This window comes from Mirounga leonina, unplaced genomic scaffold, assembly GCF_011800145.1.
Source record: "Mirounga leonina isolate KUSES-001 unplaced genomic scaffold, KU_Mleo_1.0 Mir_375, whole genome shotgun sequence".
Taxonomy (NCBI): Eukaryota; Metazoa; Chordata; class Mammalia; order Carnivora; family Phocidae; genus Mirounga; species Mirounga leonina.
The window spans coordinates 2,867,947-2,893,899 of NW_023270717.1; the positions used below are offsets into that span (position 1 = coordinate 2,867,947).

Here is a 25,953-nt window from a genome sequence, read left to right on the forward strand (position 1 = left end):
ACCCAACCCGAAGGCCAGACAGGGAGCTACGTCCTCGGCGGCAGCGTGTGCGGTGTGTCCCCCCAGCTCCCCCTGGGCAGAGCAGCATGCAGGCTAGCGGGGGCGCAGTCCTCACTTTCAAGAGGCTGGAAAAGCACGGCAGCTGCTCAGCTCCTCAGCCTGCCCCCAGCCTGCTGTAGCCACAGCTCCCGGCCGCTCGGCTGACGCACAGAGCGATCCCCAGTCCAGGTTAGAGCAAGAGAGAAGGGACATGCTAGAGCCCAGGGGCCGGACAGTTACAGGAATAAGGCCAACTTCGAGAAGCCCCGTGGGGACAGAGACTTCACAGGTGAGGACAACAGTTCGCTTTTTATTATGTTTTATTCTCTTTCACTCAACAGAATAGGGTTTTTGCATTTCAAAGCAGGTATGAGATGACCACCACCTCCTCCTGGCCCCGGCACCAGACAGCAGGCCCCTCCAAGAGGGTCTGGCTCTCGGGCCGCTGTGCCCTGGGGGCTCCAGGAGGTGGGCATTTGGCAAGGACGCTCCAGGGACAGGGCAGGGAGATGCCCACCCGCTCCCGGCCCCCTGAAGGGCCAAGACCCTCCCCCGGCTCTCTTTGGTATCTTAGGAAACAGAGGCGGCCCCCGGCCAGGCCCTGGCCCTCGCCTGACGCCCAGTCCTGGCCAGCTCCCTGGAGAGCAGGGCAGCCCAGCAAGGCCCCTCCTTGGCCACCGGCCTGCAGCCACGGGCGCTGGGGGCACCACCCCGGGGTGGGTGAGGCCAGCCGCGCTGGCCCCGGCTCATTTCTTGTAGTGATTGGGGGCATCCGCGAAGGCAAACTTCAGGCGGTAGGCCTCAGCCAGCAGCAGGCTGATGTCTTCGTTGCCCCAGTGGGCTGTGGGCAGGTTCTGAAGGAAGAGCAGCAGCTCCTGGGGGGAGAGAGACAAGCCCGGGTCAGAGCAGGTGACCAGCCGCAGGGCAGGGGGCTGCAGACCAGGGGCTCCCCTGGGTGGGGACTGGCCAGCAGTGGGGGTGAGCCAGAGGGGGCTCTGCAGCCTCCCAGATCCCACGAATTGTCCCCTCCCCTCCGGACTCCAAAAGGCCCCGAGCCCCTACAGCCAGGAGGAAGGCCCTCGCCCGGCTCCGCATACTTTCAGGCGACGCTGCCGGGATGCTGAGGGCAGAGCTGCCCACACTGTGACCTCACCGAACCGGCTCCCTGGGGCTCCAGGGCCCCGGTGCTGGTCCTGAGGGGCCCGGCTGCAAGTGCGCTGCCTCAGCCCAGGAGCCCCCACTGCCCCCAAGGCTCTGCAGAATCCACAAGGAAAGCACCTCCACCCACCCCGGCCAGGGCTGACTTCAGACACAGATTTCTGTGCATGTGGTGACACTTCTCCAGGCACCATCTCCTTCAGCAAGGACACTGGGCGCACCGGGGGCAGGTATGTGCCAGGTGGGCACACCCCGGGGGGGGGGGTCCATGTCAGGCAGCCCCTGTCACTGTCCCTCAGTCGATAGTGTTTCCAGGGAAGACCAAGCTAGAGACCCTCAGCTGACCCCAGCCCACCCATGTGGGCCATGTCTCAGCTCGCTGGGCTGGACACTGAGCTCACCCCCCACAGGACACAGGAACGGTCTCAAGAGCTCACAGTTTAGGAACCAGAGAGAGGGATACTGAAGAAAGTGCTGGAAAGAAAAACATGACCGGGACCACAGCGATGCACGACACCCAGCCCTGCACCCTGACCAGCCCTTCTGAGGGACCGTGGCCCTCATCCAGAGCAACCTGCAACACCACCAAGGGTGGGGTGGGTTTCGGGGAGCACGGGCCCCGGCTCCCAGAGGGCTCTGGCAGGAGTGGGTAGGGCTATGTGGCCAGGACGGCTTCCTGGGTTGGGGGTCTCAGAGGAGGAGAAATGGGGGACTGGGCCATCAGGTCAGGGCAAGGCCTGAGGCCAGACTCCTTCTCAGGAAGTGGGCCAACACTGCATAGATAGCCCGGCTGGCTCTGGTTCTGGAGAATGTGGCCCCCAGGGCCTTCCCTCCACCTCCCATCCCACCCAGAGCCGGATCTGAGCAAGCCTGAAGGGTGGCTGGGCTTTCAGGGTGCTGGTGCTGCCCCTCCGAGGGTCCCAGCAGAAGACAGGGGACGGGCAGGGCATCAGACTCGGGCTGCCCCACCTGCCTGCCTGGAAAGGGGCAGCTCGGGGAGACTCACACAGGCACCGTCCACCAAGCCTCCTGGCCCCGCAAGGCTAGGACAGGGGACACAAGGAGGGTGTGCCAAGGGGGGCAGGTGATGCGTTCACATCCCAGTCCAGCCCTCAACAGACCCCCCTGAGCCCCACGCCCTTTATCTGCAGGCTGGGGGTAGCTGCACCATCCCACAGAGCCGGCCGCTGGAGGCAGGCTCTGGGCTCAGATCCTGGCTGTGTGGCCACCTGGCTGCAGAGACGGGCCAGCCACTGACCGCCTCGCAGCCTCAGGCTCCTCATCTGCAGAATGGGGTCCCAGTTCCCACCAGGGGCAGCCAGGGGTGGCCAGGGCCTGGCATGGAGCGCCGCGGCGCCTCGGGTCCGTGAGCCGTGCAGAACCCTCCCCCACCCCGAGACGCGCACCGGGGCTGTCCTCCGCTGCCGGCTTGCCGCAGCTGCTTTACCCCCTTCCTCAACCCCATTTCCTTTTGCGTTTTGGATACTTTCTGGGGGCCTTTAAATTGAATTCGCGGAGCAAATTTCACTGGCAGAATGTCCCCAGGGACAGATGAACATCAATCTGCTGTCTTTCACCATTAGATGCAACTTACATGGACGCCAATCCAATTCCGAGCAGGTCGTAAATAAATACCTTTAGTTTTATTTTTAATCCACTTCGCTTCATATTATCATGACCTCGCTACTTGCAAGGTGAGAAGCAATACCTCCCATTACGGTAACTCACCGACTCCCCTGCACACTCAATTTCAGAATCTAATTTAGTCCCCCAGGTTCACTGGATGGAGAGAGAATAGAAATGCCCAGCGCTTCACAGCCTGCAATGCTAAAGAAGGAAAAATCTATCCGGGTGACCTTTACGGGAGGCAAAGAACACAGCCAAACACGTCCTTAAATACAGATTTCTTTTTTAAAAGGGCCTGTCTTATTTATGCACCAGGCAGAGGCGTTTCCAACGTGGGAACCACGGCCCGGCGGTTAGCCGTGTGCTGTTCTGCATTGCCCACGTCGTTCGGGTAAAGGGCCATTGCTCATGAAGCTGTCACCGCGTCACATCCCAGGAGGTCCGCCCTCGCGGGGACGGGTCTGCCTGCGGAACAACAGTGGGGCAGAGGGGCCGAGTCGGGGCCCCATCAACAGCCCAGTCCCGCAAACCTAGGGGGATACTGAGGTCCACAAGCAGCGCTCTGCCCCGTCCACGGACGTACAAAGCAGAGGAAGGTCCGCCCAGGACACTGATGTCAGAAGTCAGACACGTCGGGTCCTTCTAAGGCTCTTCCCACCCTGCTCCACGTCAGCAGGGCCACGGCAAGAGTGCGTTCTGGTCCCTGCCCCTGCCGCTCGCCACCAGTCCGTTACCACGCTGCCCAGGTGACATGAACTGTTGTGATGGCCACGAGCAGCAGAAGCTGCCCCTCCTGGACGGCGGGAGGCCTGCAGCTCTGAGCCCCGTCCACGTGTCCGAATCCTCCGGAAGCTCTGGAGAACTGCTAGTAGCCGCGCCCAAGCATGGCGCAGCTGGCCCAGCATCGCAGGGGCCCGGACACGCTGTCCCGCCTCTCAGGATGACGAGCGGCGTGGACTGTGCGTGTGGATGGTCCATCCCGAGCGTGTGGGTCAGAGGCAGTCTTCCCTCTGACCAGTCCCCCAGGGAGGCCCACACTCACGCGGCCCCGGTGCAGGCAAAGGTGCTGTCGAAAGCCCCCGGGCACGTGGGCTTGGCGTGAGGGTCAGCAGCTCACCACCACCAACACCGCTGTTTGGACACCTTCTAGAAGGAAATCTGCGGCTGTGGACTCTTGCCTCTGGGTGGGTTCCAAGAGAAGCCCTCTAATGTTAAAGATCAAGCGACGTTTTGTGCTTCGTGCCAAAAGGGTTGTACTGTTCCAGTCAGATGAAGGACGTGGCCATCTACAAAGTAGGATTCGCTCTGTGCGTGTACACCCTCCCACGAAGGACGACATGGGGACACAGCAGTATCCTCGGGCTCCAGCGCAAGGTCCCCTCCCACGACCCCAGAGCTGTCTGTCTGGTTGGCCCCTTGCAGAGGCTGCTGGGAGCGTGGGCAGCAGTGAGGGGGGCAGCGAGCCCCGAGCCCCGGCTGCATGGCCACCACGACCGCACGGCCCTCTGTCACGGGGTCATCTGTCTCCTCTGTGACATCTACAGCCGTTGCATCCCTGCATCGCTGAAACAAAACAGCCAGTACGTGGTGGCGGTCAGTGAAGAGTTTGCTTGGCAGCCCAGTGAGTCAGCGAAAAAGTCTGCACACTTTCAAATGCTGCTAAAGCACCAGGGTTCAAATCCCAGGCCTGCCTCGACTGGTCATGGGACCTTGGGCAAGCCTCCTAGCGCTGTACCTCAGTTTCCTCATCTGTAAATGGGGACAAGAGCATCCCCCCCTCATTGAGTTGTTACCACGTGCAAAGTGCCCGTGTCCCCGCTGCTGCTCGTCCCCAATCACTGCTATTCAGTCATTACCAAGATTCGATCATTATCATAATTACCATTAGTGGCCAACGCGACAGTCCCAGCGGCAGGTGCGTTTCTGATAAATAAACGATCATCCCTGGGAAACAGATAGTTGAGCAGACAAGTTTAATAAGAAACCGAACTCCTAGTGGACAGTCCGCCCAGAGGGGCATGACGGCCTGCAGCAGCTGTGGGGGTGGGAACCCGCAGGCATGGACAGGGCCCCCACCTGGCGAGCACCCGAGCCCCTCTGGTGGCACCGAGGCTGCTCCTTCTGAGAGGCTGCTGGCGGACCCAAGAGGACGCTGCTTTTTAGCCTCTTTGCCCGGATCTTCGAGTTCTAATGTCAAACACAAAATGAACTCTATTTAACTCAGAATACTCCCAAAGGTCTGACTGCACACGAGCTGTGAGGAGCATCAAAGGGAAGGCCCCGCCACCATTCTGCCTCTGTGCCAGGACCGCCCGTCACTGAGCGGCGTCACACGGTTACGTCCGGGGTCACGGCTGACCACCGGGTGCCGCTCTGCAAGCCGCGGGGCCTGCCCTAACCGTGCGCCAGCGCCCGCGCCCTCGCCGTGCAGGCCCCAGGCTCTGCGCCCCAGGCCCAGGAACACACCTCCGTCCCAGGGAAGGTGACTGGCGCTCCCCTGGGCGACAGGAAGGAGGTCTGTCTGCGGAAGGGAGGAGGCGGTGTGGCCAGCACCAGCAGCGGGGTAAGCAGGAGGGAAAGGCACAGACGAGACCCCAGGAAAGGCAAACGCTCCCGACCCCTGCGCCTGTCCGTCCGTCGGCTCGTGAGTGCGCACCGAGCCGTGGGCTGCGTGCCGGGCATGGCTCTGCGCGGGGGCCCCAACGCAGCGGAAGCCGGCGGCTCTGCCCCGGGGGCCCGGCCTGTGCCAGCGTGAGCAGAGGGGGGTATCGGGCAACAGACAGGTCACTGACCATGAAGCAGATGACACGTGGTCCCGCAGAGTCCCGGCCGGGCCTCCTGTCTGCCCAACCACCGCAGAGACCCGCGGGGTGCGTGTCAGGGAGGGTGCACCCCAGACCTCCAGTAAGTCTGCACAAAACACCGCAGAATGCTTCTTCATAGCTTTTATGTGGATTACAGGTTGAAAGACAGTATTCGGGATTCCTGAGTTAAACACAATATTCATTAATTTCACCTGGTTCCTTTCCACTTCCATGAGGCTACCAGAAAATTTAGGGTTTCCCACATGGCAGGGGTTACACTGCATCCGAGGGCTCTAAGGAGCATGAAGAGCCCTGCCTCCCAGCAGGCAGCCTGGCCGGCAGACGGCGTACACCAGGGCCTCCCTCCCCGGGACCCCCAGTGCCTGCTCCTCCGAGTGGCACCGAGCACACAGAGGTCGGCTAAAAAGCTGCTCAAGTCGGGGCTTTACAAATTGCCAACTTGCAGAGATGAATAAATTAATCATGACGGGGCTAAAAGGGCCCATTTGCCAACTCTTATTATTTCCTCTCCTTAACCAAGAAGGAAGAAACAGGAGTCTCTCGCTGACACACAAGTCAGGTAGCAGGCCTAATTGGTTTAATTCACTTTTCCGTCCACATTCTGACGTCCATTTGTGCAGCCTGGCTGGAAAACCAACGGCTCAGGCGCTCGGCTGTCTGCAAGGTGGGCCCGCGCCGCCTGGGCATCGGGGGTGCAGGGCAGCAGCATGGGGCTCCTGGTGGGTGGGCCTCCAGCACCTCCCAGCCTGCCTTTTAGGGGAGGAGCCCAAGGGCCCCGGGTGGGTGAGGCCAGAGCACAGGCGGACAGGCCCCTGGGAGCTGAGTCCCTCATCTACGAGACGGGGACCATGACGGCGGCCACCTCCGGGCCGGCAGGGTCGGAGGGTCAGAGGCTTAGAGCTGAGCTCGTGGCAGAGCAGGTGATGCGGGAAGGAGCCCGTAGCTCCAGCATCACCCCATCCACACCTGGGGCCCCCATGTGCTACCAACAGCCCGGTGACAGGAGCGGCCCTTCAGGGCCGTGCTGAGGACGGAGACTGGGCACACGCACGTGGCAAGATGCCTGGCACGTGGGCGCTGGCCACCGTGCTAGTCCCAGCCGGAACAGCACCTGGGCCCTCCCGGCGCTGACGTGCACCCTCTGGGAGCACGATGCCGGGGGGCCACTCCGGCCGGCCCCTGGTGCAGCGCCTCACCTATCGGTCCATCGGTCCACCTGGGCCAGTCTCCAGGGACCATGTGGGGCAGGGTCGAGGGTCCCGGTCCCAGCCCAAAGCCATGGCCTCTGACAGCTGGCAGAGGGAACAGGTCATTTGTATTCCTGCCTGTGCAGGAGCTGCTGGGGTTAGAATCCATATTCAACATAAAATACCTGTTCTTGGTAAGTACACGTGTAAAATGGAAGATAAAAAAGCAGCCAAGATTAAATTATACCAGAAGGGTTTGAGGCGTCGGCTAGCAGTGCTGAGGGCACCGGGAGAATTCTAGCGGATCTCGGGGGCTCCTGGCGGGGCCTCGCTGGGCACCCCCTGGCGGTGGGGGAAGGGGATGGGGCAGGCACGGCAGGACGAGCATGCAAGCTGGGATGCGTCTGGCCATTCTTTCTGGGACGGTGCTGCTCTTCTCCTGCGTGGTTCTCTCATGTCCGCTGTCAGAACTTCTCCACCAGCGTTCAGCCTACCTGGCCCAGGGGACACTTCACCTGGGGATGGCGTCTGACCCACCAAGTCCACTCCTGCGTCCCCACCAGACGTTGACCCAGCCCAAGAAGGGAGACTCCCTGCTCCCTCCAGTGCGGCGGCTCCGCTGTGATGTCCTCATGGTCACAGGGAGCCGCGCTGGCCCTCAAGCCCTCCGGGAGGAGCAAGTGGGCAGCCCCCGGTGTCCGACCATCCCTGAGGCTGCTTCCCCCTCGGCGCTCCTTCCCGGACCATCCTACGACAGCTGATTTCTTTGACAATCCAGTTATTAGTTTGAAAATCTTGTCAAGTTCTGGACCAAACCACGGCTAAAAATAGAAGCTGGTGACGGCCAGCTGGGACGGACAGCCAGCGGCCAGGCCAGCCAACCAGCTGGTGACACCACTCTGGAAGGTGGAGAACAGAAGGTGACACTGTGATAGAGTGATCTGAGGGCCTCTGATGGCTCAGCGAGGTACACTGTCCTTGTAATTAATTTCATATTTTTCCAAAGAGGAATGCTAAACAGAAAAACACCTTTGGGTCCTGAAAACATGGGCTTGGTGTGAGTGCCCCAGTCAGCCGGCCTTTCCGCTTCATGTCTCTGCACACGCTGAGCCAGAGCATTTTAAATCCTGGCACAGCAATTAAGAGTCGGCTTCCTCCTGTGAAGACGTTTCTGCTTTGCAGGACGTGGGGCCGGGCAGCCTCTCACAGGCAGGGCACAGCGAGATGCTGTCCACCGAGCCGTCCTCAAGAAGGGCCCCGTCGGAAAGGATGCCCACGTAACAGGAGGGAGGCCCCTTCCCACGTGCCACGCGTCCACCTACAAAGTGACAGGGCGGGCACCTTCGTGAAGGTGCAGGAGCCTGGGGGCAGCAGCAGGTGCTACCTGGGTGAAAGCTCAGGAGGGACGGCAGGGGCGCAGGAAGGGAGGGCTCCCAGCTGCCAGGGGCTGGAGGACTGGGGACCCGTGTCTGAGCCGCACGGCCACTGCCGTCCAGCAGGCTGCAGGCTGAACCTGCCCCACTGCTCGGAGGTGCTGTCCACAGAGGCCAGCAGCAGCTGGTGACAAAAGCATGGAGGGAACAGGGCAGCCCCTGCAGAACTCACACGCTGGTCCCGCCCACCAGCTCCAATGGATTCCCTTGATCCGCCCCACTTCCTAGAGCCCCCCCAGCCCCACCTGCCTGAAGGCCCCCTCCAGGTGCCTGGTCACCCTTCCAGTCTCTTGGTGACAAGTCTGCCTCCGCCCCTGCAGCCCTCCCCAGGGGATGTCCTCTGGGGCCGAGGTCGCCGGTTGTCTCTGCCCCACCAGGACACCGCTGAACTCGGCCCTGTGTGTCTGCCGCCTGCCTGCACACCCGCGAGCCCCTGGCCTCCACGTGGCATCTAAAAGCATTTCCAACTGAGCGCCGCCCCACTGCGCTGGCTCTGCCCTCCCCTGTCCTCCCCACCCCCTTGCACTTAACTGGGAGCAACACTGAGGCGCCCACACGACCTCCTCAGCCCCAGACTGCAGCGGAGACCCCGAGGCCTTCGCCCCACCAGGGAGGAGGGCCTCCAGCCAGGGCACCAGCATATCCACAACAATGCCCCATGTTTCCGAAGGCTGTCTCTGAACAGGTGGTAATATTGACGTTCAGCAAAGCTGATTTCAGAGGCTCATGAACAAAACGGTATTTTCCTTGTAACATGCATCATGAAAACTATTAAATTTCCCAACCTGTTCAGGGGTGCGTTCTCACACTGATTTCCCAGCCGCCTGGGAGGCCAGGAGGGAAGACGCACGGTGCGGCTCAGCTCGGCCAAGGCCAGCTTGTGTGCTCATGCGCACCGGGGGCTGCTGACCGGCCTCCTGCTGGGGGGCCACAGACAGTGGGCTTAGAACCACCAGCACGTGAGCATGCACATGTCACAGACTGGGTTCAGAGTGACAGCACCGTGAGGTTGCAGGTCCCCAAAACTGGCTCCTGCTGAGGAATCGGTGTGAATGAAACCAGCATCTTCCGCCCGACCATACGGCTCCTGACAGAAGCTGTGGGACGTGCACCAACCCCCACGGTGTGCACCAGGCAAGCTGGTCCTGGGTCAACCCCTGGGGCTGCCTCTACACACAGTGTCACTCTGGGGCGTCCTGCATCCTGGGCCCCATTTCCCACAGCATGAGACTGGGGAGGACAAGTTATCTGCCTCACCGGGCACAGCAAGGTCTAACGTAAGACCGTGGAAGGGCAGGGACTCTGCAGTGACCGTGTAATCCCTGACGCGTGTCACATGCCACCACTGTCACCAAAGTCCTTCCACCAGTGGGTCTCCTGTGTCCTGGTCCCACGTGGATTCAGGGGCTGTGCAGAGGGCACACAACACCCTAAGCTGGCTGGGGGTGACTCAGTGACCTAGGAGGGAAGGGCCCACTCAGGAGAGGGAGGCAAGGAGGCCACGAGGATGGTGGAGGCTGGGGCACTGCACTAGGGACCTGGAGGTCGGCGGCACAGCTCACTCATGTGTGCCCAGTGGTCAGCATGGGGCTGAATCCTCGTGCCTGCTGCATACATACGGGAGCCAGATGGGCAGGCTAAGACGCAGGAGGCGCCAATACCGCAGGTGCAGGAGGACCAAAGCGCAGGGAGCCCTGGCAGACCACCCCCCCACAACTGAATTGGACAGAGAAGGCTCCAGTGCCCACTGGACACACTGGATGAACTGGGTATGCTTGAGGACGAGACCAGAGTGCAGGGTGAGTCCTGGGCCATGTTTAGCTACTAAAAAAAAAATACTTTTAGGGCAAAGTACTGTGTACTTTTGGGTTCACAGTAAAATTGAGCAAAACGTACAGAGAGTTCCCACATACGCCCTGTACTTCCCACAGCTTCCCCCACGATCAACATCCCCCACCAGAGTCCCACCAGGGACATCTATAAAAATCCACGAACCTACATAGATACATCACATCCCCCAGAGTCCGCGGTCTGACAGCAGGACCCGCTCCGGACGTTGTACGTGCCATGGGCTTGGACAGATGTGTGATGACGTGTGGCCGCCCCTGTAACACCAGGCGGGGAGTTGCACTGCCCTGAACCCCCTCTGGGCTCCCCCTGCTCATCCTCCCGCCCCCTCACCCCTGCCACCACGGTCCTTTGACAGTCGGCACGGTTTGCTTTTCCAGATGCCACGGAGCTGGAATCGCATGGCGTGTGGCCTTTCACACCGGCCTCTGTCACAGACTGATGTGCATGTAAGGTTGCTCATGTCTCCTCAGGGCTTGGCAGCTCCCTGCTTTCTAGCGCTGGGTAACATCCCATGGTCTGGATGGACCACATCTGTTTCTCCATCCATCCACTGAAGGCCATCTTGCTGGGCTCCGAGTCTTGGAAATTATGAATGAACCCTCACCTGCAGGCCTCTGCGGGGACATAAATTTTCCACTCCGTTGGGTCAGTACCACGGAGAGCAGCTGCTGGGTCACATGGTTAAGAGTATGTCTGCCTTTGGAAGAAGCCACCGTCCCCCACAGCGGCTGCACCCTTCTGCGTGCCCACCAGCCACGGATGCGCGTTCTAGATGTTAGCCTTTCTCGTAGGCGTGCATCTCACCGTCTGAGTCTGCATTTCCCTGGTGACATATGATGTGCGGCATCTTGTCATATGTCTTCTTGCCACGTGGACACCTTCTTTAATAAGGTGTCTGTACAGATCTTTTGCCCATTTTTAATTCGGTTGTTTGCTTTCTTATCACGGAGTTTTAAGAGTTCTTGTGTACTTAGGACAGCAGTCATTTAGCTGATGGTTTCCTCCCCGTCTGCAGCTTGTCTTCTCACTCGTGTGACCATGTCTTCCACAGAGCAGAAGTTTCTAGTTGTAACGTGTCCGGCTTATCCAATCTTTCCCCCACGGACCCGGCCTTTGGCATTGTGTCTACGATGTCATCACCAAACCCAAGGTCACCTAGGTTTTCTCCTCCGTGATCTACTTCTAGGAATTTTATGTAAAGTTTTGCATTTGACATGTAGGTCTGTGACCCGTTTTGAGTTGATTTTCATGGAGACCAGAAGGTCTGTGTCTAGATTCTCTGTTTCACACGGGATGCCCAGGTGTCCCAGTGCCTTTTGTTCAAGAGCCTGTCCTGGCTCCATTGTGTGTCTCTGCTCCTTTGTCAAGATCAGCGGAGCTATCTGTGTGCTCTCACTTCTGCTCCATGATCTATTTGTCTCTTCTTTTGGCAAAGCGCCGGTCTCGCTGGAGGTCCTGCTGCCAGGTAGCGTCCGTCCTCCATGTTGTTCTTTGATACTGTGTTCACTGTTCGGGGTCTTGTGCTCCGTAGGCCCTCTAGAATCAGTTTGCCAATACCCATAAAACAACTTGCTGGGATGTTTATCGACTTTCGAGATTATGAGAAGGTGAGCTCACGGAGCCCCAGAGGCAGCGCTCCCATCGGTGCTCACTGCTGGCCGCTCCCGTGCCATCTGCAGCTGAGAGGCAGGCCCCACTCCCAGCCCAGGGCTGCAGGGACCAGTGAGGACAACCAAGAGGGGCCTGGACGCCCCCTACCTCTGGTCCTTTCGTGTCCCGTGCAGTCCGGATCCGGAGATGCACACACCAGCGATGCCACCTTGGCCGATGCTGATCTCGGGGTGTTTACAGAGTCCCTGCTCAGTGCCTCCCACCATTTTCTCATTTAATTCAACAAGCTTAGAGAAACATATCCATTTCACAGACGAGAAGCCTAAGAACAGAAAGGTACAGTGGCTTTTCACGTCATGCTCGAGGCAGCAGATGACAAAGCCAGCAGACTACGCTCCCCACAAAGTCAGCAGGACCCAGGCCACACTCTCTCTCGGGCACCATGGTGCTCACTCAGGGTTGGTTAGGGCTGGGTCCACACGGCCACATCCATGCTGTGGCAAGGGCATGGTCAGGGGTGCTGGTGGGTTCAGGTGGCAGGCCGGAGACCACTTCTCTCTGCTCTGGTGCACAGATCTACCCTCACCGCCTGAGAAGGAGGCAGACGGTGGAAAGAGGAGCAGGACAAATGTAGGGTGTCTGCTGTGTGCAGCCCAGGGAGATGGGGGCCCCCCCGAAGGGGTTCATCTGAGACTGGTAAGGAGATCTGCACTATGCAGTGGACAGGGAAGGGGCTGGGCCAAAGGGTTCACAATGTCCTTGAACCTGGAGATTGTGATCACCCTAGGTCCACATTACAAGCCCCACCAAACTCCTGGAAACTCCCAGGGGAGGCTCCACATCCTCCAAAGAATCAATGTCTAAAAGCCTGAGTGCCCTGAGCCCACAGAGCTTCAGCTCCAGCGTCATTGCTCCCTGACTCTGCACTGGGCACACGGCAGCTCTCGCGTCCGCAGGGGGCTCCTTGGACCCCTGGGCTAGCTCTGCCCTTGCCCCAGGCCTGTGAGCCCCGGGGAGGCGGGGCTACCTGGCCTCACCTCTATATCCTCTGCTGCCCAGCCCACTGCTGAATGAATGAGCCCCTACGAAGCAGCCAATGCAAGCTTCCCACCTGGGCGGCAGAGCGGCCCCCGCCCGAGGGTCTGTCCCCAGCCCTGCCCACCTGCAGAAGGCCTTGGGAACCAGCCAGGCCTGGGCACTCTGTGTATGCAACACAGATCCTCCGTCTGAAGAATTAACAACGTGGCCCAGTGCAGGGATAAATGTTCTGGCATTGTGCTAAAAATCTCATAATTAAGGTCTCACTTTCAAAACTTTCTGAAAAGCATCTCAGAGAGCTAAGTGGAGGTCGCCCGTGAGGCCATCAAGCAGGTGCAATGAGGCCTGGAATGCACCTCCACAGGCTCCCACACTTTCTGAGCTTCACGTCACAAGAGCCAGTCAGAGGCTGTTCCCACCAGGTCACAGGTGTTGTCGTTCAGGGTGGTGACGCTCCTGGACGCATCCATTACCATCAGCCCTCCCACAGCCCCCGAAAGGGGCCCCGGCGCTGCGTGACCCGCCCCCCAGGTGATAGGACAAGGGATGGACACAAATCAACTGCTGACTGGAGACAGGTGAGACCTCCAACCATCTGGCCGTTCACCTGTTCTGTCCCCTGCCCCTCACACCCCCTGCTTGCTTGGTCCCTAAGAGCCCACGCTGAGACCCTGGGCCGGGGCAGCAAAGTTGAGTTAGAGCCCTGCAGAAGACGTGGAACAAGAACGCTCCCTGAGGGCAGGGGCAAGCAGGCGCAGGAGTCCTGGGGGAGCCTCCCAGCTCGGAGACAGAGGTCCTGCGGTCCTGCCAGGTCCGTCTGACCCGCCCGCGCGGCTCACAGCCAGGAGAGGTGACCCATGAGAACCAAATGATCTCACCCGAGTTTCCCTTCTTTCCCGTGCCGGATCATACGGTTGCTTTTTGGCACGTGTTTGTTGTTAAACCTCTCTTGGATCATTCTAGGGCTCCTCGTGGGCAGCAGCCGCGGTCCCCGTGTTGGGGGTGCGGCCTCTGTGCGCGACAGCCGTGTGGCTGATGGCGTGGCGGGCCATGTGCTGCCATCAGGAGGGTTCTTCCTGTCCCAGTGTGGGGGGCGGAGGGTGCAGGTCAGCCTCGGTCTGCCTCTCTTTCGTCAGTTCAGACCAGCTTCTGTTCTCGAGCTTTGAATGCAGCCTCTGCACACCCCCAGGGCTCGTTGGCATGCCGGGTCCCCAGGGAGCCCCCGCTCTGCCACGGCCCGAACAAAGAAGTAAGAGTAGATGCTCTTGGAACAGCCTGCTTTCAGGGCAACTGAAGAGACTGCACCATCTTTCACCCAAAATCAACGCTCACACCAGGGGTACCGACTCTCTGGGGGAGGGCGTCTGGAAACAAACTGGGCCTTTGTGGTTGTCACACCACGTGCGACGAGCAGGACTGCGGGCCAAGAGGTCCTCAGAGTACAGAGATCCCGCCTCCCTGACCTTGCGGGGTCAGTCCCGCGGGAGTCCCCAGCCGTCCCCGGGGGTGTGAGAGACGGTGCTCACCAGCCTGCCCGGGAGTGCTGCAGCGGGGGACGCAGCTGGGGGCCCTGGGCCAGCTCTGTCCCTCACTACTGCGAACGGCGTGGTGCCTGGCCTGCCCCAGCTGTGAAAGGGCATCCCGACAACGCGAGCCCCATGGTGCTGCCGCGGAACGAGGCTGCCATGCACGTGGACTTCCCCGGGCTGGGGCCCTCCTCACAGCAGCTCTGGCTGCAGTCACCATCCGCACGGCTGGGCTTCAGCTGCGCCAAGCTGCTCCGTCTCCCCGACTCCAAGACACCAGGTCTCAGCCACTACAGTAGTGGTCCCTGGTCACAAGGACAGGACCTTCACAGGCCCACACCCCGTCCCCCTGCAGGGACCTGCCCCCCCCCCCCCGGGCTATGGGCACCAACCCTTGTGCCCAAGGGCAAGTGTGGTGGGGCTGGCAGGCGGGTCTGTGCACTGCACATGGGAGCAGAGCCGGCCGGAGGCACGTGGCTCCCTGGTCCCCGCGGCTGTCTTCCTGCGGCCCGGGCTGGGCATCACTTCCTGAGGCCTTCAGCAGGGCCTACAAGGAGGGGCTGGTCGCCTCTGGGTGCAGAGTAGAAGCCACCACCTCACCCTTCTTTGTGTTTATGCTAAGCCTGCATCAGAAAAGGGCCCTCACACCTTTGGAGAAGGGCCCGAGGGCCCCGCCCAAACATAAAGAACCTTCTAGAATGAACAGACACATTGAGAAAGGAGCTTTGGGAATGCAAGTGCCCCATTAGAGCCCACATAACTGCAGCTCCACTGAAGGCCGATGGCGCCCCGGTGTAACACTTGACAGCTATCAAAGGCCCGGGGATGAAAGGCCCAGCTCAGGAAGGCTGGGAGGAGTGGGTGTGGGGGATGCAGGGTCAGGCTCTCCTACAGAAACCAAAGGCAGGGACAGCGTCCTAACATCCTTCACCTGGGTGTGTGGGAAAGTTCTGTGCCTGTCTCTGCAAGCACGCAGTGCCGAGACACCGTCGTCCAGGGGCATCTGGCCTTACCGGGAGTGAGGGGCTTTCAGGAAGTCTCTGCTTGAAGGCCTGACTTACATGAGGCCAGGAGGAGAGGATGGTGCAGGGTGCCAAGAGACAGGAGGCCTCTCCATGCAACCAGGATGCAGCAGGCCCCCATACCTCCTCCCTGGTCGCTGCCGGGTCTCCAGGGCCCCACCCTGGGCAGCTTCCTCCTGGCAGGGACTTCCGTAGTCCAGCAGCCAGGCTGGACGCACAGTGCATGCACAGGCCCACAAGGGTCTGTCGGAGAACCCAGGGTATGGAGGGGACAGGGACACAGCAGACAGCGCAGCCGGGAAGGGACTCCACGCACCCCGGGGCCCGGCTGTTATTCAAATCCCTTGCTTTCCACATGGTGGTTACAGCGTCCCCAGCGTCCCGGGTGCAGTGCCATCCACTGAAGCCGATGGTGATACAGAAAATGCAAGCTTATTCGTGGAAGCAGTTCAAAACTAACTGGCCTGCACGGCCGGGCTCTTAGCTCCTGATTCCAGGAACACTGGCTGCACACTGCTGTTAGGACACTGACCTTTTCAGGAATGTCTCAGGAATGTTCAAGGGTCACTGCCAAGTGCTCAGACCTGCAATCTATGGGCTCGAAGGAGGTCTTCACCAATCCACGGAGGTGTTTACAGAGTAGATTCTCCCCACCCCCATGTGCTCCGCTGAGGTCCTCAGTGACAGAGGGGACACTGCCTGGCTCAAGCTGGCCGGCTGGGGTGGGTGGAGGTAGGGACAAAGGTGGCTCCTGGTCATGACCACCTGCATCGTGCCCCTCCCTGGTGAGGCAGAGCCAGGGTTTCCAGGAAAAGAGGTCCTTCTGGAGGCCAAGGCTTGGGTCAGAGCACTCTATTTCCCCAGCACATTCTTCTGGGAGCTGTGTGGTTCCTTACAACATCTCCACAGGGCAGCCAGCTTCAGGATCTATGTAGGAATCAATCACAGCCCTTATCACCTAACTGAGATCCTTGAGGGCAAAGACTCAGACAGCCTAGGCCCCAGAGGGCTCAAACTTCACAGTGCTCAACTGAGAGCAGTAGGGCATGTGTCCAAATAAATGCTGAGTTCTGGATGGGTGGGTGGGTGGATGGATGGGGGGATGGGGGGTGGAGAGCGGATGGAGGGATAGGTGGATGAGTGGAGGGATGGATGAGTGGATGGATGGGTAGATGGGCAGATGGACGGGTGGGTGAATGGATGAGTGAAGGGATGAGTGGAGGGATGGGTGGATGGATGGGTGGGTGGATGAGTGGAAGGACAGGTGGATGGGTAGATGGATAGAGGGATAGGTGGATGAGCGGCTGGATGAGTGAATGGATGGGTGGATGAGTGGATGGAGAGGTGAATGGGTGAGTGGATGGAGGGAGGGATGGATGAATGGATAGATGGACAGAGGGATGGGTAGATAAGTAGATGGACAGAGGGAGGAATAGGTGGATGGATGGATGGATGGATGGATGGATGGATGGATGGATGGAGAGTGGATGGAGGGATAGGTGGATGAGTGGAGGGATAGGTGGATGAATGGATGGATAGGTGGATGAGTAGATGGATAGATGCATGAGTGGATGGATGGGTGGATGGGCAGATGAACAGATGGATGGGTGGGTGAATGGATGAGTGAAGGGATGAGTGGAGAGATGGGTGGATGGATGAGTGGCTGGATGAGTGAATGGATGCATGGATGAGTGGATGGAGAGGTGAATGGGTGAGTGGATGGAGGGAGGGATGGATGGATGGGTGGGTCAGTGAATGGATAAATGAATGGATGGGTAGATGGACGGAGGAATGGGTAGATGAGTAGATGGACAGAGGGAGGAATAGGTGGATGGATGGATGTTTGGATGGATGGATGGATGGATGGATGGAGAATAGGTGGATGGGTGGATGGATGGGGTGGATGGGTAGGTGGATGGAGGGATGGATGGGGCACATGGATAAGTGGATGGATGTGGATGGACAGATGGATGGGTGGGTGAATGGAGGGATGAGTGGATGGATGGGTGGATGCGTAGGTGAGTAGGTGGATGATGGGTGGATGGGTAGGTGAAGAGAGGGATGGATGGATGGGCACGTGGGTAAGTGGGTGGATGTGGATGGGCAGATGGACAGATGGATGGGTGGGTGAATGGATGAGTGGAGGGATGAATGGATGGGTAGGTGAGTAGATGGATAATGGGTGGATGAGTGAATGGGTGGGCAGATGGAGGGAGGGATGGATGGGTGGGTGGGTGGGTGGGTGGATAAGTGGATGAAAAGACAGATGGGCAGATAGGTGGGTGGCAGGAAGGTGGACAGATGGGAACATAAAACTTCTGGGACAGGCCTGAAAGTAGTCTCCATGGCTGTATTCTTTCCCCTTCCAGAATCTGGAAGCTAGTTACTTCGTCGAGCAGCCAATCGGCCATAGCTATGGAGGATTCAGGTGTGCATTCCCAGGGCCTAGCAGAGGGCCTAGCGCACAGGAAGCTTATGTTGCTTATGTTCAATTAGCACCATTACTTATAAAACTGATGCATAAAAATGAACACACTACGTGTCAGGAACCACTGTAGAACAGAAGCTCCAGTCCCATTCAGAGTATTACCCAGTTGCATTCTACACGGGAATAACTGGAAACTGACACATAAAACTGTCATCTTTAAGGCATTAACCTAATCATTTTCTTCCTCCCTCCCTCCTTCAGAAAACATCACAAACAATCCAACTTTTCAAAGAAACCCCCACTAGACACAAGCAACAAAGGAAACGTCAAGCCCCTTGGAACAGACATTTGGTAAAATCTCCTCTGGTTCCATTCCTTCTTGCAGAATCCTGGGGCCCACTTCTCACTGGGGAGGCCGGGAGGGGCTTCCTGAGGCAGTGGAGGAGGGCAGGAGGGCCCAGGTATGGAGCAGGACTGCCCTGGGGTCAGGATTAGCTGTGTGACCCTCGCCAGGGCAATCTCTTTAAACTCCAGATCTGGGGACAACAGCCTTTCAAGGATTAAAAATTGCCTGCAAAGAGCCTGTGAGCTCCACAGAAGCCAGCCAAAGCAGGGGGACAGCTCCTAGGACGCCTACAATGAGCCCCTCACTCTGGAGACTATAGCAATGAGAACAAGGCAATTTGATCAAGGCCCAGGCTGTGGAGTGACGGAGCTGGCCCTAACCCAAAGTGCTGGAGTCTGAACTCCAAGCCCCTGCAGATCAGCACCTGTTCAGGCTGCCCATGGGCCAGCAACTGTCCAGGGAGGTCGAGTTTTCACTGCACTGATGAGGCACCCCAGCACAGAGAACCACATGGCAACGGGCCCATCACCGGGCTTGGGCCAGAGCAGCCACAGAAACCCCGAGCAGCTCTCCCCAGGCCTGAGCCACCACCAGCGGGCTGCTGGGGCTGCAGGTGGAGGGAAAGCCGGGCAGGAGCACCCCTCCCCCCAGGCCTGGCTCGGGCAAGGGCAGCTCCTAGGGAAACTGTCCACTTCCTGAAATGACCCTGCTCGGTAGCACTTTCAGTGACAGAGGAGATCCATCTTAAAATAAGTGGAGCCACCTGGGAAGCAGAGCCTAGGAAAGAAGAGACAATTCAGCACACACCACTTGGAGCCTGAGCAATTTGATTTTTTCAATTGATTTCTAAATACATACAGCTTGGTTTCTGCTCAGAATTATGTCCGCTGCTCCCAAGGAGGAGAGCCTGTGTTAAAAATTGCTGGGCTTCATTTGGGGTGTCATTGCTGCTCCCAGCTACCCATCTCCAGAGTGACAGAGATGTCATCTGATAATGATTATAAAAAGATATTAATGTGGCAGGGAGTGCAGACAGAATCGCAGGATGGTATTTAGAAGTGAGATTCTAATCAAGAGTGATAATGTAATAGGAGATGTCACATTATTTGACTTTATGACAGGTGCACAGGCTGGAACGCATGTTCGGGCAGGAATTAAGTTTATTACAATGGGATTATTTGGAGACATAAAACACAGCACTAAGAGCGTAGCCTCTCCCACAGCAACGCCTGAATACAAATGTGCATCCTGGCGGAGGCAGCTCCACCGTGGGCACTTCGCGGCGAGCGCCGGCCCCCTGTGCCGGGAAGCTGGCCAGAGAGCAGGTGAGGGAGTCCTGCAGCCGCGGGGCAGGCTCGCCACCCTGAGAGCCCCGGGAAAGGCAGTTTCCCTCTCGGCGAAGCCGCCCATGGGAACACTGTGGGAGCACAGGTCTTGATGCCGTCTGCAGAGGGCAAGAGGGCAGTGACCCCACTGGCAGGAAACGCAGGAGCCAGACCCCCGCAGGGCAGCTCACAAGCCCTGAGCCACGTGCACCCAGGGCCTACGCAGCCTTGGCTAAGTCAAAGGGCCCAAATCCAGGCAGGGCCACCAGCTGGGACAGGCAGACTGAGCCAGCCCTGTGTGTGTCCCGGGCTTCTGTCAAACAAGGCAGCCGGAGGGACAGAGCTGTCCCCTACAACCCTGAAAACCCCCCGGGGAGGCACTCCAAGGACATACCAACCAGGTCAAGGGGGGAAGACAGAGCCCCCCCAGGACAGTGTGCCAGGCAGACACACGGTGCCCAGCTGCAGGTTAACCGCGTCCACTGCCTGACCCGTCCCTGAGGGGAGCGCGTCCAGGGTCAGGAGCCTGAGGCTTAGTCAGAACACACAACGGGCACAGCAAGCAGTGGGCGGGGCCACATATGTTCACAGCCACTTTCATAAGCTTAACTCCGGCAGTTCTTTCTCAGCAAGTGAGGGGCTGGGAGCGACCCCGGACAGGCTCCATCTACCCAGTCCCTTCACTGCCATGTCCCTGGGGATCCAGAGCCCCCGAGGTACGGGGGATTAGGAATCCCATTAGGTGACCAGGACGCTGACGACTGCACTCCGCAGAGCGCCCCCTCCTCTGCATGCACCCTGAGAGGGGGCTGGCACCCTCCGACCAGTGGACACACTGAGCCCCAGACAGGAAGCAACCTGGTCTCGGCTATGAGGTTCGCTGAGGGTGCAGAGCGTGGGGCTTGGGGCAGAGGCTCCCCAGCCCCCATGGTCAGACGGAGCCCCAGGAATGGCTGCCCCAGTGCAGAAGGAAAGATGGGGGCACAGTGGGGGCCCTCCGCAAGTGTCCCGCCTGGGGCCGTGAGGGCCGGCACAGTGACCACAGCCACAGAGGCTCAGCAGCAGCCCGTCCACACTGGGCGTCCACACTGGGCGTCCACAGCCCTCCAGGTCCTGGCTGGACACCACCACGCCCCGCAGCCCAGCTGAGATTCAAGACACACGAAACAAGCTGGGAGTAAATACTTCCTGTTTGTGTGAGGAATTAAAGATCAACGCAACGTCCTCCATGTGCTTTACCACAAAAAACAAACACCCCAAAATTGAATTGAGAAATCCTATCCTGTTTGCCCTGAAAGTCCTCAAAGTAATTAGGGTAAGAGGGTGAACCTCCCATGCAGTCCGAGGGCTGTCTGGACTGGACGTGGGTCGTGAGGCAGCCCGCCCTCTCCTCCCGCTTGTCCACTCATCCCATTCTGTGTCCCTTTACCGGACCTTCCGTGCTGGCACACGGGGTGAGGCCTCGGCCAGGACCCCGCAGCTGAGTGTGTGTACCTCGTGCTGGACCCTGCAGGGACACAGGCGGCTCTGACAGGTGACCTGTGGCGACACCGGGCCCCTGGGGCTCCCTGTGGGGGCGGGGAGGGGGGAGTCCGGGTGGAGGGCTCTGGTGGGAGGGAGCTGTGCACTATCATTGTCGCTCTACCTGGATAACAGCAGGTCCCACTGCAAGGCCCAAGGTGTGCAGGCCACCTGCAGGCGTCCCGCAGGATTCCCGCCCACGGACGCTATCTGAGCAACTCGCCAGCGTCAGTCACACTGGGAGAAGCTGAGGAACTACTCGGGGTCTCACACGGGCTGGTGGCTAGGAGGGTCCAGCCCAGGACTCCGGAGTGGCCTGGGCTTTCTGTGCCTGTGGCCCAAGGCTCTGGGTTCATGGAGGCACATTACAGCTTGAACCCTAGAGGTCCTGTGCCAACTGAAATGGGTCTTCCCCAGGAAGGACCCCGAGCGTGGCCGTGGGGACCTGGGGCATGGCCATGGGGATCGGAGCAGGAGCCGTAGCCCACAGAGTGGGGCTGGAGGGGGCAGGTGGGTGGTGGGAGACTGCGGGAGTCTGGAATGAGCGCCAGCCCTGTCGGACCCCAGCTGCCATCCACAGCTCAGGGTCCTTTCACTTCGCTGAGCTTCACTTTCACTGAAAGTGGAGATCTTAGAACCCCAAAGTCACCCTCTCCTTCCTTGTCCACTGCCCAGTCCCGAATGCCAGGGCTGCCCCCCACCCCCAAACAGGTCTTCCCGGCCAGTCTCTTCAGGCTCAGATGGTGCTGGCAGACCACAGGCTCAGCGATGAACAGACCACAGCTCCCCTTCGTGTGCATGCCCCTCACCAGCAGAGAGCCCAGGAGGCTCGGCAGTGCATGATGGTCACATTGGAAACTTAGGACCTGGCTAAACAGGCAGAGAGAACACGGCGGAGTGGACGGAACCACTGTGGGGCAGAGGGGCTGTTCCCACAAAGAAGGTCCAGGAGCTTGGCAATGAAACCAGCGAAGCCCAGGCTTGGCGAGGGGACACAGCTCTCATTTGGTTTCCTGTCCACCCCAGGGTAACCTAAGAAGCCTGCACAAATGACACCAGGCTTGGGGCCAACCCCGTCCCTCTTCTCAGCCTGTCTCTGCCACCCCGCGAGGGCTCATCCTGAGGGAGGCCGCCCACGGCAGGAGGGCCTCCATGGAGTGCGGGAGGTCAGAGGGGCTGTTTAGAGCCAGCACGGCAGCTGGCCACACCTTCCCGAAACCACTGGCCACATGCACTGCCCACGGGCGGCCCACCCCCACGCCCGCCTGCCTAATGGTATTTCTGCACCAGATCCGACAGGGCTCCGTGGGCGCGTGGCCGTGGCAGGCAGGCATGACAGCTGAGAGCAAGACGTTTCAATAAGGCCCAAGATGTAATTACATTTCTTCAGGGACTGAACAGATGAGCTTCTCCAAGTTTATCTGCCTCAGATATCAAACACCATTAATGAGATAATAAGGGCCTTTCAATTAATGACCTGAATGGTGGGTGTAATTTTTTCCTTAACGGCAAGACTAATTCACAGGCAGAAATGAGCAGAGAGAGAGTCCCTGGCAAACCCGCGACATCGGCTGCCCTCCGCCCCACCTGTAGGCGGCTATTCTGACAGAGGCTCGGGCAGGCACAGGCACGTGATCCAGGCCCAGAAGAGGGGGGCTGAGACCTGGGGCTGAGGTGCGACCCTCCCCTAGACGGGAGGTCCCTCCTTTGCCAGAGGGGGAGGGGGAGGGGGAGCACGGCCCACGTCCCAGGTCGGCTTGATGACCCAGGGGATTATGACGGGGCAGGGGGTGTGTGTCCCGTGCAGCCGGCCTGAGCTGCCTGCCCGCTCAGCGAGAGCACCGTGGTGGCGCCAGTGTGGGCACGGAGGTTCGCCGTCCCCGCGTCTCCTGCCCACAGCAGGAGGGGGTTCCGGGCGGGCCAGGAGCAGCCTGCACAGCACGGCCTGGGGGAAGAGACGGAGTGTCCTGGGAGCAGCCCGCAGGGCCGGCCACTTCCCCAGAGACTTCCCCACGGATGTGTCCCAAGGACCTACAGAGGCTGCATCCCTCACAAGCAGCCATCATCCACATCAAACGCAGTTTTTAAATGAAAACATGGAAGGATTTTTGTGATTTTGCTTTGAAATTATTTAGCTGCCAGAGGCTCTGGTGAAACCCGGCTGTGGTTCCCAAGACATCCTGTGCGCACCTGTCTGCTGTGCAGGGAAGGGTTCGAACCCGCGGTCAGTGCTCAAGTACGAGTGGATCCGGAGGATCGCGAGGCTGCACGGTTAGTGAAGTGGACAGGACGCTACTTGCTACAGACAGCACCTAAACATTTGCTATTGTCACTTTCCAGAGCCCTATTTCTCAAGTCCCAAAGAGTACACACAGCTTCCTGAGGCCGTGGGAGCTGCTGGGCCCTAAGCTCACAATCAAAATGGACCCTGAAAGAGGCCAGATCTCCAGGTGAACTCAGTGTCCATCCCAGGGAGGTCAGGGCTTGGTTCAAACTGAACATGACCACTTGCTTATCTTGACATGTGTCACTTAGGTAACATGGCATTTCCACGAATGCTGCATGTTCTCCTGCATCCCTGACACGTCCAACGTGGCCGGGCGGTGACAGCCCAGACCCCAACAAGGCCATCAGGGAGGGGAGCAACACCTCTCCCAGCGTGCTGTGCAGGAGCCACCAGGGACAAGGACAGCCAGCAGCCCGGGCAGGCATCCCAAGGAGGCCCGAGGCCCAGTCACGGGGGTGAGGCGCACAGCCAGGTGCAGAGGAAAGAAGGCCGCTCGGTGGGGGGTGAAGCAGGAGGCACAGGCCAGGAGGGCGCACTCATCCCGGCCGGGTCGTGGAGGCCCCATAGCAGAGCCGCACCCTGACGACCTCCTGGAGCCAGCGCTGTGGCTGCTGCAGGGACCCTGGGACATGACACTCCAGCTCAGCAGGGCAGTGGGGCCTCGAGGCCTGACTGGTTGGGGGTGGGGAGGATCCCGTCTCACCAACCGGGCTTCAGCAGGCGCTGTGATGCACAGGGCCAAGCCCTGACCTCCTCCAGCACGGGAGGCCGCATGGCTGTGCTCCCCTGCGGGACGTACGAGGGCACAGCAAGATCTTCAACACGCGCAGGTAAGTGGGGTCAGGATATCGGAGCCAGAAGGAGCTGAGCAGACACCCACCTAGTGGCTCCCCATGGGGCAGAGCCTCCACATCACTGGGGGCCCCTGCAAGCCCCCTGGACCAGGACTGCTGGGGCTGAGGGCCAGGCACCTGGGCTTTCAAAGGTTCCAGTGTGTTTGGATTCTCTGCCATGATGGAACAGATGGAAACAGAACAGATCGAACACTGAAGATCGGGAATGAGGGGCCAAACTGAAGCCCACCTTCCGATCGGCCTCCCAGAGAGAAATCCGGCAGGCCTTCGTAACGTACGAAACCTTTCAGAGGAGAAAAGCTGGAGCCTTCCAGAGCACACGGGCCCACTGGCTGCTCCGGCAGGACGATGACAGACACGTCCCCCGACGCCCAAGCTGGCGACAAAGAGCAGCTCCGGGGGGGCGGGGCTGGCAGCAGGTGCCAGGTAAAGCGCTGCAGTCCACGGACACGGCCAGCAACGGGTGGCAGCACGGGGCACATGGAGAGAAGGAGGCGGCCGCGGAGGCCGGCCACCGCTCCGTGCCCTGGCCAAGTGCACACAGACACGCTCCTCTCGAGCCTCCCTCCCCGCGGCCCCCATCGGGAGGCCCAGAGGCCCAGCTCCGCCAAAGCAGGAAACAAAGCAGCGCCAGGAGCATCAGGCTCCGAGGGAAGGGGGCTCCCCCGAAGCGCAGGAACCCCGGTCCCAGGGGCGACTATGTGCCGAACACCTGCCGTCGACCTCCCGGAAGACGGCACTTCTCAGAAGCCGAGATGAGTCAGTGAGGTTCGCGGGAACCAGGACCACTGCGAACGGCGAGGCTGACAGACGCAAGCAGGGCGGAACTGGGTGACTCCGCATGGGTGACATCTGCCAGGCCACGAGGAGCAGCCCCACCTGGTGAGTGTGGCTGGGCCCCCCCTCGGGGTGGGGGGAGGTGTCCCACGGGTGTGTGTGTGTGTGTGTGTGTGTGTGTGTGTGTGTGTGTGTCAGTAACCAGGCAAGGCCTCCGGGAGGAGGGTCCCCAAGAAGGATGGGCGGCCAGTGGAGGGTAAGAAGGCAGGTCTTTCTGCTGCAGAAAGTAACTGAAGTTAAAAAAATCAAGAAATAGCTACTTAGATCGGCAGAGATAAACATAAAAAACAAAACAACTTAAAAGGCTGAAATTGGCCGCCTCTTGACCTGGGAAGAGGTGGGGAGAGGGGCACGCTCAGTAAAAAGCCTTTTATAAATTTTTGTCTTTAAAAATCACACACATGGGGGTGCCTGGGTGGCTCCGTCGGTTAAGCGTCCGACTCTTGATCTCAGCTCAGGTGCTGATCTCGGGGTTGTGAGACAGAGCCCTGCGTTGGGCTCTATGCTGGGCGTGGAGTCTGCTTACAATGAAACAAAAATAAAAATAAAAGTAAAAATCACATACACGAATACCTTTAATATCATAAAAACCATCACAAAAGGTATGTGTCTGGGGCAAGACTATTTGGAAACAGTCCCACCGCACGCACCCCTCCTCTAGGTTCCAGAAGCCTCTCTGCCGAGCTCATTTCCATGAATTTATGGAGATTCCATGTCATGGAGGGAACTGCTGGACCAAGGAGCCATATCCTCAGGCTAATCTTAGGGCCTCCAGCGACGGCAGTGAGGGTCGTGTAATAAGCCAACACTGGCTTACCTTGGGGTGCATTAGGCTCCTACTAAATCACCCACGGGACGTGTGGCTCTCAGGAAGCGTGCGGAGACCCCTCATCGACAGGACCCACAACACACAGTCTAAGCACCACCTCCTAAGAGGCCACAGTATTCATCAGAACATAATTTCAGGAAAGAGGAAGAACACAGAATGACCCTTGAACTGGGACATCCGGAGGAGAGGTGTGGACATGTCCCTGGCTCT

The 25,953-nt window shown here is 59.3% G+C and overlaps 1 long non-coding RNA gene across 1 annotated transcript in view; it reads right to left on the reverse strand.

Annotated features, from left to right (window-relative positions):
* Positions 1 to 345: 345 nt before the first annotated feature.
* LOC117997759 overlaps positions 346 to 25,953 on the reverse strand; it is a 37,474-nt gene continuing 11,866 nt past the window's right edge. Inside the window, exon 2 of the long non-coding RNA XR_004675879.1 lies at positions 346 to 914. This is a non-coding gene — a long non-coding RNA (uncharacterized LOC117997759). The remainder of the gene's footprint in view (positions 915 to 25,953) is intronic.